The sequence below is a fragment of the Schistocerca piceifrons genome, chromosome 2 (assembly GCF_021461385.2).
Source record: "Schistocerca piceifrons isolate TAMUIC-IGC-003096 chromosome 2, iqSchPice1.1, whole genome shotgun sequence".
NCBI lineage: Eukaryota > Metazoa > Arthropoda > Insecta > Orthoptera > Acrididae > Schistocerca > Schistocerca piceifrons.
The window spans coordinates 355997901-356017028 of record NC_060139.1 but is presented as its reverse complement, the minus strand read 5'-3'; the positions used below and the strand labels follow the sequence as shown (position 1 = coordinate 356017028).

Below are 19128 nucleotides of genomic sequence, written 5' to 3'. Positions count from 1 at the left end.
CTCTTGGTGTAGCACAGTCCAGTGGTAGTAGCGCTCCGCCACAGGTTTTGCGCACCCCTGACACAGAATTTCCTCCTTTGCGTGCTAAATCTGATGTTGTTCCGTCTGTCCCTCAGGTGGGTGTGCCACTTTTGAATAATAAGAGGCGTCGCCCACACGATGGAAATAGTACGGATGAGGATCTCCCTGAGATGCCCCAGTCCGAGCGACCGGCATCCTCCGAGCCACTGTGTACTGTAGCTGCTCCCTGCCCTCCTGAGGTAGCGGTTCCGGTGGCGGCTGCTGGCGCCCCTCCGGCCTCCGACGCAGCTTCTCTCGAGTCGGGTCGTCGGTCGGGCCTGTTGGCGCCGTCTTCCGAACCGACTTCGATGTCACAACAAGTGGAGCCGCGACAACTTCCTGCTTCGCTGCCCCATACCTCTGCCAGCGGAGCTGCTCCGCTTCCTTCCAACTCTGCGGCCTCGGACCTTCCTGCTCACGTTTCGCCTCCGTGCAGTCCATGTTTGCCGGAAGCTAGTGCAGGTGTTGACCATTCCGTTTTGTCGGATGTTTCCCCCGCGACCCCGGATCCCGCATGTGGACCGGCGCGGGTGGTGTCGGATACAGAACTTGACCCTCCTACGTCACCGGCGGCTGAAGTTTCCTTGCCCGTCAGCCGACGCAAGTTACGCGTTCAGCCGAACGTTAATGCTGTTCGTAAAAAACCGAAACGTAAGGGATCCGCGGAACGGGGTAGCAGTCCCCCTCCCTCGGATGCCTCCGTCACCCCTGCTATGGACTGTGACGCTGGTGCGTCGGTGTAGGTGATTTGTTTTCTCGCTTTTCTCTCTATGGTTCAAGCATACACCTTTCTTACCTTAAATGTTAACCGTATTGAGTCCGACGTTCGCATTGCCTCTTTGCGGCAGTTTATTTACGACGCCTGTGCGGACGTAGTGTTCTTGCAGGAAGTGTTGTTTTCTGATCTCTCTCTACCTGGATTTCAAACTGTTTTTAATGTCGCGCCGGAATATTCAACAGGAACTGCTCTTTTCTTTCGAGAGGGCATTCCTATTACTGACATTGAATTCCTTGACTCTGGCCGTGGGATTGGTTGTCGTCTTTTTGATCTCCGCCTCGTTGTTTTGTATGCCCCCTCTGGTTCGGGTCACACTGTGGCTCGCTCGCGCTTTTATAAAGAAGAGCTTATTTATCTTTTGCGCCAGAGTCCTCGGAGTCTCCTGCTCGGAGGCGATTTTAATTGTGTTTTACGCCCTGAAGACCAGTCCCCCAATTTTAATTATTGCCGTGATTTACATGACTTAGTTCGTACGATGCATCTGCGTGATGTTTGGGAACACAAACATCCAACCCTGGTGAAATATACGTTTTTTACCGCGTCCTCATGCAGTAGACTCGACAGATTCTATTTATCTGATTTTTTATGTGATAAAATTCTTTCTGTCGATGTTATTCCTACTAGTTTTTCTGACCATTGTGCTTTTACTGCAACTGTAAATCTTAGTCACCAACCTGCAAAACTTTATCGTTCCCAGTGGATGTTAAATGTTTCCCACCTTGCCGACAGTGCTATGGATGATGTTATAAGTGGCGTGTGGGAGCGGTGTCTTCGCTCTGTCCCGCGATACCCCTCCTTGCTGGTTTGGTGGACTGCGTTTGCCAAGCCCAAGATTCGTCAGACTTTGATTTTTTACTGTGCTGCAAGGGCGCGTGATTTTAAGAACACGTATGAATATTACTACTCTGTCCTGCGTGAACTATATGACGCGGCGGGTACCTCTCCTCTGCGGATCCATGATGTTCGTCGTATTAAAGCCAAGCTCTTGAGCCTTAAACGACGACAGATGGATGGTCTGCGAGTTAAGTCCAAACCTCACTCTCTTGTTGAAGGTGAGCTGACATCCTTGTACCACCTGCTACGGCATCACACTCGTCGTCGTCGCTCCTTCATCTCTTCTCTTACGGTGGATGATGGACGGCAGCTTATTGCACAGGAGGAAATGGTTCGTGCTCTCCATCAGTATTACGCTAGTCTCTATTCTGCCGATGATTCTGGTGAGTCTCTTTCGGATGATGTCCTTGGGGATCTAACTGCGACGATCACGCCTGACGCGAACGGCGAATTTCTCCGGGAGTTCCAGGTAGATGAGGTTTTCGATTTTATTGCTCGCTCTCCGTCCAGTAAATCGCCGGGTCCAGACGGCCTGCCTAAAGAATTTTATCTCCGTTTTTGGCCTCTTTTGGGTGGCATTTTTACGCAGATTTTAAATGAGATTGTCAGGGGGATGGATGTGCCTGCCGATTTTAAAGTAGGGAAAATTGTTTTAATTCCGAAGTCTTCTGGTCGTTTATCTGCTGCCAATCTTCGTCCGCTCACATTGCTGAATTTTGACTACAAGACAGCTGCTAGAGCGCTCAATAGCCGGTTGTCTTCTCTGCTTCGGGGTGTGATTGGTGCACATCAATGTTGTTTTCATGATAGATCTATTCTGACACCAGTAGCCGAATATCGGGATGTTGTCTCGGTTGCGGCGGTTACAAACGTACATTGTGCCTTTGCCTTCCTTGATTTTCATAAGGCTTTTGATCACGTCAGTCATGTGTTTTTAGATCGTGTTTTAGGTACAATAGGTTTTAACGCTTCATCACGTGGTGTTCTTGGCAATTTGTATAGGGGAATAACAGCTCGGGTGTCAGTCAATGGGCAGCTGACGCCGCCCATTGCTATCCGCCGCGGAGTGCCGCAGGGTAGTCCGCTCTCTATGTCTTTATTCGTATTGTCCCTGGAACCGCTGCTTCGGACTATTGCTCTCAAGCTTCAGGGTATGTCCCTCTCTGGTGGGAAGCTCTCGGTTAAGGCATATGCGGATGATGTCGTTGTTCTCCTCCGTCAACGTGATGATATCCCGTTGTTGAAAGGGGCAGTTGATGCATACTGTCGTGTCTCTGGAGCGCATCTCAATCAGGGTAAATGTAAGTTCCTTGATATTCGAGGATTTCGCGATGCTGACGTCCCTTGGGCCACTGTTGTCGATCGCCATACGTCCTTGGGGATTATCATTGATCGGTGTCCTCTAAAAATGGCGGCTCTCAATTGGAAATCGGTCACCGAGAAGATACAGGGGGCCCTGATGGTCCATGAGCAGCGCTCTGCTACCATTTTGCAAAAAGTCAGAATTTTAGACACCTACGTTCTATGTAAAGCTTATTATGTTGCTCAGCTGTTCCCACTTCCCATGATGGTGGCGAAAAGGTTGCGCCAATTGTCTAGCAGGTTTATATGGAAGGGCCATCTATTCAAGTTACGTTACGAGGTAATGACGAAACCGCGTATCTCCGGAGGCTTGGGCCTCTCTGACATTACTCGCAAGGCGTCTGCTTTGTACGTCCGCCGAACGACTCTAATTGTTACGCAAGAAGTGACTTCGATTACATCCAGGCTTTTTACTGTTGTGCGTCCGGCGAGCCTTGCTCCACCTGTCGATGTCGGACGCCTAAATTTTAAGTTGAAACACATTCGGGAATTCTACATTGCGGTGAGTTACCTCGGTGACGTCTTCTTGCGGCGACCGGTGCCAACGACCAAGGGCTTGATTGCCCGCTGGGAGGGGCTGGCCGGTCCCAATCCAATAGAACTGGCGTCTCCATCTGTGTCCTGGAGGAACGTCTGGAAGAACGTTAGTCTGCCGATCCACTCTATGGCCGTGGCGTCCACGTGGTATAGGGTAATAAATAATTTGGTTCCCACCAATGTACGACTGCACCGTATTGGTCTTTCTGACACGGACACCTGTACTCGGTGTGGTCTCGTGGATACCCTTGAACATCGATTCACCTGCTGTGGGCACCTTGCTAATTGGCGTTGGCTCAGGAAACAACTTGCCTTTGTCACTAGGTCTGCTGAAGCCGCTTATACTATTGACATCATCGTCCGGCCCGATTCTTCCTTTTTTCCGCGAACGAAGCTCCATACCGTCATGTGGTTGATTGGCCATTTCGTACATTTTGTCAACAGTTGTCATGAAGAGGATGGACACCTAGCGTTTCGGCAGTACATGCTTACTGCTTACTGGCAGCGCTTGCGATTGCCAGGCCTCCGAGATGATTTTGCCAATATGCTTAGCCTGACATTTGAAAGAGAGGGTGTTGGCTAAGGTCACCTGTGTGAGCCATTTTCTTTTATACTGTTTCTGGATTTGCCGCCTTTATGTATGTTTCTTCTCTACACCAGGACTGAAGTTTCCGTGTTTTTTTTTTTTTTTTTTTTTTTTTTTTTTTTTTTTTTTTTTTTTTTTTTCACAAAGCAGTCTACATTATATAGTCATGTTTTAGGATTTCAATTTCAGTAGTGTACTTCTTTTGAAGTGGCTGTGTTGTGGATGTTCCTTAATATTTTTTTTTTTTCAATAGATATATTTGTTAGAGGAATAATAATTACGCTTTCATTTGCTCATAATGAGCTGAGACTGAATTGCAGGCATTTAAAAAAAAAAAAAAAAAAAAAAAGGGGTATGATTCCTGCTTAGGGTGCAGGAGGTCCCGGGTTCAAATCAAAAAAAAAAAAAGTGGTTAAGGCGTAAAAAAAAAAAAAAAAAAAAGGGGTATGATTCCTGCTTCGGGTGCAGGAGGTCCCGGGTTCAAATCCCGGACGAGCCCTTGCGTTTTGTACAACGGTGCGGTAACAAATCGCATGGCGGCGGCTGTTTCGCGCATTTCCAGGCCTCCAAGTCAGCGCTAAAATCCGACAACCAGTTCTGAAACCGTTTCATGTTTCATTTGAGCCATGTGCACCCTGCTGATGGAACGTTTGAAGTTGATTTAAATGGTCACAGTAGAGATCGTAGCAAGTGTCTTGCTGAGTGCGACGAAAACGGGTTTCCGCCCGCAATCGAGCCGGGGACCTTCTGCGTGTTAGGCACGGCGCCTGGGCTCGGCGGCAGCTGCTGCTCTTTCCTTCCTTACGAGATACCGTCGATTCGCGCAGTCGTTATTGCAAAAGATGTCACCAAAGGCAATCGCTTCGTTAGCGGCACGGTGCCTGGGCTCGGCGGCAGCTCTACATGGAGGCACCAGCAGCCCAGCCAGGCCGCCGCCGGCACCGGTGCGCCACAGCCCAAGGAGTCGGCGGCCGCCCTGCAATGCCCCTGTCGTTGCATATTCCACCCGCCTCATGTCCTCCCCATGTCTGACTCACTACCCCAAATGACACTGCAGTGGACGTGCTTATTACTATCGCTTTTGGAAGAACCAAGGCGCAGTATTCTAGTGTCGAACCGGTACTGCAAATTGGGATTAAGCAAAAATTTATTGTGTGGTCGAGCGACAGCTTCGGCTCGCTCTTCCTACATGATCGCTTCTTGTGCGGAATAATTCCTAGCTCGCCGATGGCTTCAGAGTTGGTCTTCTCGAAGTTTTGCTTTCGCACTGCATTCCGCAATCTTTTCGTTATAAGTTGTGTGCTTCGGTTTCCCGACTTTCTTGTGTTTAGTGCGTTTGGCTTCTCTTAACCCTTAGCCACCGCTTGCCGAAATTTCCACACTATCATCTGTCGATCTGCAGAGCTCGATGAAGGCATCGCGGCCGTTCCTGAGCTCGTGGAACGGTCGAATCTGTAGTTGTTTCCAGATCTCTCCCACACAACGGCCTCCCAGAAGCTTGGATTACAGAAGTACGCCACTACTCCCAGCCGGAGATTCACGATTGAAAGCAGAATGACATGAGCTACACGCAGCTCCGATTTTTTTTTTGTGTCTGACCTACTTTGAAAGACTTTGTAGTCGATTTACTTACTACTATCGCTGTTGGAAACCAGGTGATAACCGCACAGTATTCTAGAGACGATGAGGTAATGAAAATTTAGAATAAGTAAAACAGTATCAAAAGAAGTTGTGTGGTGGAGCAGCACATGCAATTCACGCTTCCTAGATATTCGTTACTGCATAGAATAATTCTTTTGTCTGCGGCGTCTTCAGTATCCGTCTTCTGGAAATTTTGCTTGCAGTATATTGTGCAATCTTTTCGTTACGAGTTGGTGCTTGGTTTCCCGATGTTCTTTTGTTTAGTGCATTCGCCTTCTCTTAACCCTGAGAAACCACATACCGAAACTGAGGCACTGCCGGCTGTTCATAAGCAGTGCTCGATGCAGTTATTTCGCTTTTTATTCGTTGCCTTTAATATTCTTCTCATGAGTGGTGAGTGCTGCCTGCAGAAAGCGTTTATCTTGCGAATTCACGTGAAAGTTTGTGTTCCCTGTGAGGCGCACTACTTGGGATTAACTTGACTGCTCCAGCCAGGTGGCTCGTTGGTCTAGGGGTACGCAGTTCCGCTTTAGACGCCGTGCAGTGTGGACGTGCCTAGTCTTCCGCTCCGCCGTAGCGTTACGTATTGTGGACTATCGTTTTTGTTTACGTGTTGTGTTGCAACTTCTGTGAGTGTTTCTCCGTCGTTGTTTCGTACCTTGTGTTACTTTCTGTCCTTATTTCAGTGTTTTTTGTGTAGCGGTTTCAACCGCATATTTTGAAAATGTCGTCCCAGGTTATTCCTCGTCAGGCTACAGTTAGTTTTGCTTTTGACAAGTCAACCCGCCATGTGCAACCTAGTTCTCTTGAGATTCATGATTGGTTGGTAGATACCTTTGGTGTTCATTCGGATCAGGTGCACACTGCTTATTTTGATACCGAACTGTATGTTTTCTTTGTTAAGTTTATGGACCCACTTCAGGTTGATAAAATTCTTTCTAAATATGGTCATCAAGTTCTCTTTCGGCATCGGGATGATTCTGTAAGTACCGTGCTGCTTTCCAATGCTTCCATCACGTATACCAATGTTCGTGTTTACAACCTTCCACCGGAGGTGGATAATGTCTATCTTAAGGAGGGTCTACAGAAGTATGGTGATGTAAAGAGCATTCGCCTTGAACGCTGGTCAAGCCAACATCGCCTGCAATGTTACAGTGGTATTCGTTCAGTCGAAATGCACGTTAAGCAGAATATTCCATCTCACCTGCAGATCGGTGGATATCGTGTCCATGTAACATATAGTGGTCAGGTGGGCACCTGTTTTTTGTGCAATGAAAGTGGTCACGTGCGTACCGACTGTCCGCGGAGAGTTTTTGTTTTCAAAAATTCTCTCGAACAGCGTCGCAAGTTAACGGTCGCTGACCTCGTTGCAGGTGGTTCTGCTCTTGGTGTAGCACAGTCCAGTGTTAGTAGCGCCCCTCCACAGGTTTTGCGCACCCCTGATACAGAATTTCCTCCTTTGCGTGCTAAATCTGATGTTGTTCCGTCTGTCCCTCAGGTGGGTGTGCCACTTTTGAATAATAAGAGGCGTCGCCCACACGATGGAAATAGTACGGATGAGGATCTCCCTGAGATGCCCCAGTCCGAGCGACCGGCATCCTCCGAGCCACTGTGTACTGTAGCTGCTCCCTGCCCTCCTGAGGTAGCGGTTCCGGTGGCGGCTGCTGGCGCCCCTCCGGCCTCCGACGCAGCTTCTCTCGAGTCGGGTCGTCGGTCGGGCCTGTTGGCGCCGTCTTCCGAACCGACTTCGATGTCACAACAAGTGGAGCCGCGACAACTTCCTGCTTCGCTGCCCCATACCTCTGCCAGCGGAGCTGCTCCGCTTCCTTCCAACTCTGCGGCCTCGGACCTTCCTGCTCACGTTTCGCCTCCGTGCAGTCCATGTTTGCCGGAAGCTAGTGCAGGTGTTGACCATTCCGTTTTGTCGGATGTTTCCCCCGCGACCCCGGATCCCGCATGTGGACCGGCGCGGGTGGTGTCGGATACAGAACTTGACCCTCCTACGTCACCGGCGGCTGAAGTTTCCTTGCCCGTCAGCCGACGCAAGTTGCGCGTTCAGCCGAACGTTAATGCTGTTCGTAAAAAACCGAAACGTAAGGGATCCGCGGAACGGGGTAGCAGTCCCCCTCCCTCGGATGCCTCTGTCACCCCTGCTATGGACTGTGACGCTGGTGCGTCGGTGTAGGTGATTTGTTTTCTCGCTTTTCTCTCTATGGTTCAAGCATACACCTTTCTTACCTTAAATGTTAACCGTATTGAGTCCGACGTTCGCATTGCCTCTTTGCGGCAGTTTATTTACGACGCCTGTGCGGACGTAGTGTTTTTGCAGGAAGTGTTGTTTTCTGATCTCTCTCTACCTGGATTTCAAACTGTTTTTAATGTCGCGCCGGAATATTCAACAGGAACTGCTCTTTTCTTTCGAGAGGGCATTCCTATTACTGACATTGAATTCCTTGACTCTGGCCGTGGGATTGGTTGTCGTCTTTTTGATCTCCGCCTCGTTGTTTTGTATGCCCCCTCTGGTTCGGGTCACACTGTGGCTCGATCGCGCTTTTATAAAGAAGAGCTTATTTATCTTTTGCGCCAGAGTCCTCGGAGTCTCCTGCTCGGAGGCGATTTTAATTGTGTTTTACGCCCTGCAGACCAGTCCCCCAATTTTAATTATTGCCGTGATTTACATGACTTAGTTCGTACGATGCATCTGCGTGATGTTTGGGAACACAAATATCCAACCCTGGTGAAATATACGTTTTTTACCGCGTCCTCATGCAGTAGACTCGACAGATTCTATTTATCTGATTTTTTATGTGATAAAATTCTTTCTGTCGATGTTATTCCTACTAGTTTTTCTGACCATTGTGCTTTTACTGCAACTGTAAATCTTAGTCGCCAACCTGCAAAACTTTATCGTTCCCAGTGGATGTTAAATGTTTCTCACCTTGCCGACAGTGCTATGGATGATGTTATAAGTGGCGTGTGGGAGCGATGTCTTCGCTCTGTCCCGCGATACCCCTCCTTGCTGGTTTGGTGGACTGCGTTTGCCAAGCCCAAGATTCGTCAGACTTTGATTTTCTACTGTGCTGCTAGGACGCGTGATTTTAAGAACACGTATGAATATTACTACTCTGTCCTGCGTGAACTATATGACGCGGCGGGTACCTCTCCACTGCGGATCCATGATGTTCGTCGTATTAAAGCCAAGCTCTTGAGCCTTAAACGACGACAGATGGATGGTCTGCGAGTTAAGTCGAAACCTCACTCTCTTGTTGAAGGTGAACTGACATCCTTGTACCACCTGCTACGGCATCAGACTCGTCGTCGTCGCTCCTTCATCTCTTCTCTTACGGTGGATGATGGACGACAGCTTATTGCACAGGAGGAAATGGTTCGTGCTCTTCATCAGTATTACACTAGTCTATATTCTGCCGATGATTCTGGTGAGTCTCTTTCGGATGATGTCTTTGGGGATCTAACTGCGACGATCGCGCCTGACGCGAACGGCGAATTTCTCCGGGAGTTCCAGGTAGATGATGTTTTCGATTTTATTGCTCGCTCTCCGTCCAGTAAATCGCCGGGTCCAGACGGCCTGCCTAAAGAATTTTATCTCCGTTTTTGGCCTCTTTTGGGTGGCATTTTTACGCAGATTTTAAATGAGATTGTCAGGGGGATGGATGTGCCTGCCGATTTTAAAGTAGGGAAAATTGTTTTAATCCCGAAGTCCTCTGGTCGTTTATCTGCTGCCAATCTTCGTCCGCTCACATTGCTGAATTTTGACTATAAGACAGCTGCTAGAGCGCTCAATAGCCGGTTGTCTTCTCTGCTTCGGGGTGTGATTGGTGCACATCAATGTTGTTTTCATGATAGATCTATTCTGACACCAGTAGCCGAATATCGGGATGTTGTCTCGGTTGCGGCGGTTACAAACGTACATTGTGCCTTTGCCTTCCTTGATTTTTATAAGGCTTTTGATCACGTCAGTCATGTGTTTTTAGATCGTGTTTTAGGTACAATAGGTTTTAACGCTTCATCACGTGGTGTTCTTGGCAATTTGTATAGGGGAATAACAGCTCGGGTGTCAGTCAATGGGCAGCTGACGCCGCCCATTGCTATCCGCCGCGGAGTGCCTCAGGGTAGTCCGCTCTCTATGTCTTTATTCGTATTGTCCCTGGAACCGCTGCTTCGGACTATTGCTCTCAAGCTTCAGGGTATGTCCCTCTCTGGTGGGAAGCTCTCTGTTAAGGCATATGCGGATGATGTCGTTGTTCTCCTCCGTCAACGTGATGATATCCCGTTGTTGAAAGGGGCGGTTGATGCATACTGTCGTGTCTCTGGAGCGCGTCTCAATCAGGGTAAATGTAAGTTCCTTGATATTCGAGGATTTCGCGATGCTGACGTCCCTTGGGCCACTTTTGTCGATCGCCATACGTCCTTGGGGATTATCATTGATCGGTGTCCTCTAAAAATGGCGGCTCTCAATTGGAAATCTGTCACCGAGAAGATACAGGGGGCTCTGATGGTCCATGAGCAGCGCTCTGCTACCATTTTGCACAAAGTCAGAATTTTAGACACCTACGTTCTATGTAAAGCTTATTATGTTGCTCAGCTGTTCCCACTTCCCATGATGGTGGCGAAAAGGTTGCGCCAATTGTCTAGCAGGTTTATATGGAAGGGCCATCTATTCAAGTTACGTTACGAGGTAATGACGAAACCGCGTCTCTCCGGAGGCTTGGGCCTCTCTGACATTACTCGCAAGGCGTCTGCTTTGTACGTCCGCCGAACGACTCTAATTGTTACGCAAGAAGTGACTTCAATTACATCCAGGCTTTTTACTGTTGTGCGTCCGGCGAGCCTTGCTCCACCTGTCGATGTCGGACGCCTAAATTTTAAGTTGAAACACATTCGGGAATTTTACATTGCGGTGACTTACCTCGGTGAAGTCTTCTTGCGGCGACCGGTGCCAACGACCAAGGGCTTGATTGCCCGCTGGGAGGGGCTGGCCGGTCCCAATCCAATAGAACTGGCGTCTCCATCTGTGTCCTGGAGGAACGTCTGGAAGAACGTTAGTCTGCCGATCCACTCTATGGCCGTGGCGTCCACGTGGTATAGGGTAATAAATAATTTGGTTCCCACCAATGTACGACTGCACCGTATTGGTCTTTCTGACACGGACACCTGTACTCGGTGTGGTCTCCTGGATACCCTTGAACATCGATTCACCTGCTGTGGGCACCTTGCTAATTGGCGTTGGCTCAGGAAACAACTCGCTTTTGTCACTAGGTCTGCTGAAGCCGCTTATACTATTGACATCATCGTCCGGCCCGATTCTTCCTTTTTTCCGCGGACGAAGCTCCATACCGTCATGTGGTTGATTGGCCATTTCGTACATTTTGTCAACAGTTGTCATGAAGAGGATGGACACCTAGCGTTTCGGCAGTACATGCTTACTGCTTACTGGCAGCGCTTGCGATTGCCAGGCCTCCGAGATGATTTTGCCAATATGCTTAGCCTGACATTTGAAAGAGAGGGTGTTGGCTAAGGTCACCTGTGTGAGCCATTTTCTTTTATACTGTTTCTGGATTTGCCGCCTTTATATATGTTTCTTCTCTACACCAGGACTGAAGTTTTCGTGTTTTAATCTTTATTTCAGTCAGCAGTCTACATTATATAGTCATGTTTTAGGATTTTAATTTCAGTACTGTAAAAAAAAAAAAAAAAAAAAAAGTTGGGAGAGCGTTAGACTGAAGATCTAAAGGTCCCTGGTTCGATCCCGGGTTTCGGCAGGTATTCATTTTGATGCGACGCCAATGGAATTACTCTGCGTTTGTGATAATGCAACTACCGCTGACAACAAAAATGACTCTCTCCTGTAGCTGTTCTGGTTGCCTAGTGCATGCCGTAAGAGGAACTCACTAGACAACTAACTCCCTTATAAGCAAAAGGATTAAAAATATCCTACCGACTGCATTCCTTTTTCTGTGTCAGGTGGTGAAGAACGCCTTCAACGGAACCGTGAAATGAGCGAAAACGTGGGAAACATTGCATTCGAAATGCTTGTGAATTTTCCAATTGCCCAGTGAGTGTCGACAAAACACGTAAATTCTCTGCTCCAACGTATGAGACGTAACAACTGGTGCAATTTGTTGTTGCATCATGTGCCAGCAGTCTTCGATAGTGTGTTACAAGCTTAGCGCGATAAGTTTGTAGACAGCATTTAGGCGACGTTTTATTAGTAACAGCCCCATACAGCGATTGCACAACAGTAAAGGACATGAGTCAATGTATAGTTGTAAAGTTCAAAAAAAAAAAGGGGTATGATTCCTGCTTTGGGTGCAGGAGGTCCCGGGTTCAAATCCCGGACGAGCCCTGCCATTTTGACCGTGCTGAAGAGTAGGTGGAACTCAGCCCCGGTTGCAGCTCCTCAATGAAGAGTAGACGCCTGTTATAGCACGTGGATATAACAAGAATGCGGCACCAGTAAAGTACGTAGGTGGAATTCGGTAGAAAAGCAGACGGTAATTTTGCATGCAACGGAAAACAAGGTTGTCTTTGCGGGATATGTGCACCGTGAGTGGAGATTCAGCTTAATTGTGCGACAGTCTACCCTCATCTTACTAGCGACGGCAACAACCAAGGGGTGGCATGTAAGATTGAGCGTGGCTAAGAGTTTCTCATTATTAGTTAGCATCACACTTTGACAGAGCTGTGACAAGGCGAGTAGGGTGAGCTCAGGAAAGCCAGTAGCAAGCGCACTTGAAGTAGCCCTGAAGAACCGGATTATACATTTTGCCAGCCATAATGGAGCTAGGGGCGTTCTCAGTTACCAAATACCGGTGCAATAAGAGAGCAACAGTATTTGACCGTAAAATGACGCCCTATCCGTCTAGCATACGACATTGCTTGTCTCTGCATACGCGGACGTGAGGTCATCTCGGAAATGAAATCCGAAATATAGATTAAAATTGTTGTGTTCCCGCCCGGGATCGAACCGGGGACCTTCTGCGTGTAAAGCAGACGTGATAACCGCTACACCACGGAAACGACGGTTCTTTTCATGTACCACCCGGAGACTCGTAATAGCAACAGTTTGTCTTCTGTGTTAGCAAGGGCATCGGCTACGAGCTCCCTCCGATTCGTGAAGTTCCTGTAGTAAAAGACGTCGATGGAAACAATCCAACCGCGACAGACAGGGAGAACGCTGGCTGAGCTGCAGCCCTACATGGTGAGACCATCAAAGGTGGCGTCATTCACATGCAGTGCGTTTTCGGAACGAATAGGCTCGTTGGTCTAGGGGTATGATTCCTGCTTCGGGTGCAGGAGGTCCCGGGTTCAAATCCCGGACGAGCCCTTGCGTTTTGTACAACGGTGCGTAACAAATCGCATGGCGGCGGCTGTTTCGCGCATTTCCAGGCCTCCAAGTCAGCGCTAAAATCCGACAACCAGTTCTGAAACCGTTTCATGTTTCATTTGAGCCATGTGCACCCTGCTGATGGAACGTTTGAAGTTGATTTAAATGGTCACAGTAGAGATCGTAGCAAGTGTCTTGCTGAGTGCGACGAAAACGGGTTTCCGCCCGCAATCGAGCCGGGGACCTTCTGCGTGTTAGGCACGGCGCCTGGGCTCGGCGGCAGCTGCTGCTCTTTCCTTCCTTACGAGATACAGTCGATTCGCGCAGTCGTTATTGCAAAAGATGTCACCAAAGGCAATCGCTTCGTTAGCGGCACGGTGCCTGGGCTCGGCGGCAGCTCTACATGGAGGCACCAGCAGCCCAGCCAGGCCGCCGCCGGCACCGGTGCGCCACAGCCCAAGGAGTCGGCGGCCGCCCTGCAATGCCCCTGTCGTTGCATATTCCACCCGCCTCATATCCTCCCCATGTCTGACTCACTACCCCAAATGACACTGCAGTGGACGTGCTTATTACTATCGCTTTTGGAAGAACCAAGGCGCAGTATTCTAGTGTCGAACCGGTACTGCAAATTGGGATTAAGCAAAAATTTATTGTGTGGTCGAGCGACAGCTTCGGCTCGCTCTTCCTACATGATCGCTTCTTGTGCGGAATAATTCCTAGCTCGCCGATGGCTTCAGAGTTGGTCTTCTCGAAGTTTTGCTTTCGCACTGCATTCCGCAATCTTTTCGTTATGAGTTGTGTGCTTCGGTTTCCCGACTTTCTTGTGTTTAGTGCGTTTGGCTTCTCTTAACCCTTAGCCACCGCTTGCCGAAATTTCCACACTATCATCTGTCGATCTGCAGAGCTCGATGAAGGCATCGCGGCCGTTCCTGAGCTCGTGGAACGGTCGAATCTGTAGTTGTTTCCAGATCTCTCCCACACAACGGCCTCCCAGAAGCTTGGATTACAGAAGTACGCCACTACTCCCTGCCGGAGATTCACGATTGAAAGCAGAATGACATGAGCTACACGCAGCTCCGATTTTTTTTTTGTGTCTGACCTACTTTGAAAGACTTTGTAGTCGATTTACTTACTACTATCGCTGTTGGAAACCAGGTGATAACCGCACAGTATTCTAGAGACGATGAGGTAATGAAAATTTAGAATAAGTAAAACAGTATCAAAAGAAGTTGTGTGGTGGAGCAGCACATGCAATTCACGCTTCCTAGATATTCGTTACTGCATAGAATAATTCTTTTGTCTGCGGCGTCTTCAGTATCCGTCTTCTGGAAATTTTGCTTGCAGTATATTGTGCAATCTTTTCGTTACGAGTTGGTGCCTGGTTTCCCGATGTTCTTTTGTTTAGTGCATTCGCCTTCTCTTAACCCTGAGAAACCACATACCGAAACTGAGGCACTGCCGGCTGTTCATAAGCAGTGCACGATGCAGTTATTTCGCTTTTTATTCGTTGCCTTTAATATTCTTCTCATGAGTGGCAGTTCCGCTTTAGACGCCGTGCAGTGTGGACGTGCCTAGTCTTCCGCTCCGCCGTAGCGTTACGTATAGTGGACTATCGTTTTTGTTTACGTGTTGTGTTGCAACTTCTGTGAGTGTTTCTTCGTCGTTGTTTCGTACCTTGTGTTACTTTCTGTCCTTATTTCAGTGTTTTTTGTGTAGCGGTTTCGACCGCATATTTTGAAAATGTCGTCCCAGGTTATTCCTCGTCAGGCTACAGTTAGTTTTGCTTTTGACAAGTCAACCCGCCATGTGCAACCTAGTTCTCTTGAGATTCATGATTGGTTGGTAGATACCTTTGGTGTTCATTCGGATCAGGTGCACACTGCTTATTTTGATACCGAACTGTATGTTTTCTTTGTTAAGTTTATGGACCCACTTCAGGTTGATAAAATTCTTTCTAAATATGGTCATCAAGTTCTCTTTCGGCATCGGGATGATTCTGTAAGTACCGTGCTGCTTTCCAATGCTTCCATCACGTATACCAATGTTCGTGTTTACAACCTTCCACCGGAGGTGGATAATGTCTATCTTAAGGAGGGTCTACAGAAGTATGGTGATGTAAAGAGCATTCGCCTTGAACGCTGGTCAAGCCAACATCGCCTGCAATGTTACAGTGGTATTCGTTCAGTCGAAATGCACGTTAAGCAGAATATTCCATCTCACCTGCAGATCGGTGGATATCGTGTCCATGTAACATATAGTGGTCAGGTGGGCACCTGTTTTTTGTGCAATGAAAGTGGTCACGTGCGTACCGACTGTCCGCGGAGAGTTTTTGTTTTAAAAAATTCTCTCGAACAGCGTCGCAAGTTAACGGTCGCTGACCTCGTTGCAGGTGGTTCTACTCTTGGTGTAGCACAGTCCAGTGGTAGTAGCGCCCCTCCACAGGTTTTGCGCACCCCTGATACAGAATTTCCTCCTTTGCGTGCTAAATCTGATGTTGTTCCGTCTGTCCCTCAGGTGGGTGTGCCACTTTTGAATAATAAGAGGCGTCGCCCACACGATGGAAATAGTACGGATGAGGATCTCCCTGAGATGCCCCAGTCCGAGCGACCGGCATCCTCCGAGCCACTGTGTACTGTAGCTGCTCCCTGCCCTCCTGAGGTAGCGGTTCCGGTGGCGGCTGCTGGCGCCCCTCCGGCCTCCGACGCAGCTTCTCTCGAGTCGGGTCGTCGGTCGGGCCTGTTGGCGCCGTCTTCCGAACCGACTTCGATGTCACAACAAGTGGAGCCGCGACAACTTCCTGCTTCGCTGCCCCATACCTCTGCCAGCGGAGCTGCTCCGCTTCCTTCCAACTCTGCGGCCTCGGACCTTCCTGCTCACGTTTCGCCTCCGTGCAGTCCATGTTTGCCGGAAGCTAGTGCAGGTGTTGACCATTCCGTTTTGTCGGATGTTTCCCCCGCGACCCCGGATCCCGCATGTGGACCGGCGCGGGTGGTGTCGGATACAGAACTTGACCCTCCTACGTCACCGGCGGCTGAAGTTTCCTTGCCCGTCAGCCGACGCAAGTTACGCGTTCAGCCGAACGTTAATGCTGTTCGTAAAAAACCGAAACGTAAGGGATCCGCGGAACGGGGTAGCAGTCCCCCTCCCTCGGATGCCTCCGTCACCCCTGCTATGGACTGTGACGATGGTGCGTCGGTGTAGGTGATTTGTTTTCTCGCTTTTCCCTCTATGGTTCAAGCATACACCTTTCTTACCTTAAATGTTAACCGTATTGAGTCCGACGTTCGCATTGCCTCTTTGCGGCAGTTTATTTACGACGCCTGTGCGGACGTAGTGTTTTTGCAGGAAGTGTTGTTTTCTGATCTCTCTCTACCTGGATTTCAAACTGTTTTTAATGTCGCGCCGGAATATTCAACAGGAACTGCTCTTTTCTTTCGAGAGGGCATTCCTATTACTGACATTGAATTCCTTGACTCTGGCCGTGGGATTGGTTGTCGTCTTTTTGATCTCCGCCTCGTTGTTTTGTATGCCCCCTCTGGTTCGGGTCACACTGTGGCTCGATCGCGCTTTTATAAAGAAGAGCTTATTTATCTTTTGCGCCAGAGTCCTCGGAGTCTCCTGCTCGGAGGCGATTTTAATTGTGTTTTACGCCCTGCAGACCAGTCCCCCAATTTTAATTATTGCCGTGATCTACATGGCTTAGTTCGTACGATGCATCTGCGTGATGTTTGGGAACACAAATATCCAACCCTGGTGAAATATACGTTTTTTACCGCGTCCTCATGCAGTAGACTCGACAGATTCTATTTATCTGATTTTTTATGTGATAAAATTCTTTCTGTCGATGTTATTCCTACTAGTTTTTCTGACCATTGTGCTTTTACTGCAACTGTAAATCTTAGTCGCCAACCTGCAAAACTTTATCGTTCCCAGTGGATGTTAAATGTTTCCCACCTTGCCGACAGTGCTATGGATGATGTTATAAGTGGCGTGTGGGAGCGATGTCTTCGCTCTGTCCCGCGATACCCCTCCTTGCTGGTTTGGTGGACTGCGTTTGCCAAGCCCAAGATTCGTCAGACTTTGATTTTCTACTGTGCTGCTAGGACGCGTGATTTTAAGAACACGTATGAATATTACTACTCTGTCCTGCGTGAACTATATGACGCGGCGGGTACCTCTCCACTGCGGATCCATGATGTTCGTCGTATTAAAGCCAAGCTCTTGAGCCTTAAACGACGACAGATGGATGGTCTGCGAGTTAAGTCGAAACCTCACTCTCTTGTTGAAGGTGAACTGACATCCTTGTACCACCTGCTACGGCATCAGACTCGTCGTCGTCGCTCCTTCATCTCTTCTCTTACGGTGGATGATGGGCGACAGCTTAGTGCACAGGAGGAAATGGTTCGTGCTCTTCATCAGTATTACGCTAGTCTCTATTCTGCCGATGATTCTTGTGAGTCTCTTTCGGATGACGTCCTTGGGGATCTAACTGCGACGATCGCGCCTGACGCGAACGGCGAATTTCTCCGGGAGTTCCAGGTAGATGATGTTTTCGATTTTATTGCTCGCTCTCCGTCCAGTAAATCGCCGGGTCCAGACGGCCTGCCTAAAGAATTTTATCTCCGTTTTTGGCCTCTTTTGGGTGGCATTTTTACGCAGATTTTAAATGAGATTGTCAGGGGGATGGATGTGCCTGCCGATTTTAAAGTAGGGAAAATTGTTTTAATTCCGAAGTCCTCTGGTCGTTTATCTGCTGCCAATCTTCGTCCGCTCACATTGCTGAATTTTGACTATAAGACAGCTGCTAGAGCGCTCAATAGCCGGCTGTCTTCTCTGCTTCGCGGTGTGATTGGTGCACATCAATGTTGTTTTCATGATAGATCTATTCTGATACCAGTAGCCGAATATCGGGATGTTGTCTCGGTTGCGGCGGTTACAAACGTACATTGTGCCTTTGCCTTCCTTGATTTTTATAAGGCTTTTGATCACGTCAGTCATGTGTTTTTAGATCGTGTTTTAAGTACAATAGGTTTTAACGCTTCATCACGTGGTGTTCTTGGCAATTTGTATAGGGGAATAACAGCTCGGGTGTCAGTCAATGGGCAGCTGACGCCGCCCATTGCTATCCGCCGCGGAGTGCCTCAGGGTAGTCCGCTCTCTATGTCTTTATTCGTATTGTCCCTGGAACCGCTGATTCGGACTATTGCTCTCAAGCTTCAGGGTATGTCCCTCTCTGGTGGGAAGCTCTCTGTTAAGGCATATGCGGATGATGTCGTTGTTCTCCTCCGTCAACGTGATGATATCCCGTTGTTGAAAGGGGCAGTTGATGCATACTGTCGTGTCTCTGGAGCGCGTCTCAATCAGGGTAAATGTAAGTTCCTTGATATTCGAGGATTTCGCGATGCTGACGTCCCTTGGGCCACTTTTGTCGATCGCCATACGTCCTTGGGGATTATCATTGATCGGTGTCCTCTAAAAATGGCGGCTCTCAATTGGAAATCTGTCACCGAGAAGATACAGGGGGCTCTGATGGTCCATGAGCAGCGCTCTGCTACCATTTTGCAAAAAGTCAGAATCTTAGACACCTACGTCCTATGTAAAGCTTATTATGTTGCTCAGCTGTTCCCACTTCCCATGATGGTGGCGAAAAGGTTGCGCCAATTGTCTAGCAGGTTTATATGGAAGGGCCACCTATTCAAGTTACGTTACGAGGTAATGACGAAACCGCGTCTCTCCGGAGGCTTGGGCCTCTCTGACATTACTCGCAAGGCGTCTGCTTTGTACGTCCGCCGAACGACTCTAATTGTTACGCAAGAAGTGACTTCAATTACATCCAGGCTTTTTACTGTTGTGCGTCCGGCGAGCCTTGCTCCACCTGTCGATGTCGGACGCCTCAATTTTAAGTTGAAACACATTCGGGAATTCTACATTGCGGTGAGTTACCTCGGTGACGTCTTCTTGCGGCGACCGGTGCCAACGACCAAG

The 19128-nt window shown here is 48.7% G+C and overlaps 2 non-coding genes across 2 annotated transcripts; one reads left to right on the top strand and one right to left on the bottom strand.

Moving 5' to 3' along the window:
* Positions 1 to 12763: 12763 nt before the first annotated feature.
* Positions 12764 to 12836, bottom strand: Trnav-uac. Its single transcript has one exon. It is a non-coding gene; the product is annotated as a tRNA-Val (tRNA).
* A 235-nt stretch (positions 12837 to 13071) lies between these two features.
* Positions 13072 to 13143, top strand: Trnap-cgg. Its single transcript has one exon. It is a non-coding gene; the product is annotated as a tRNA-Pro (tRNA).
* Positions 13144 to 19128: the final 5985 nt, after the last annotated feature.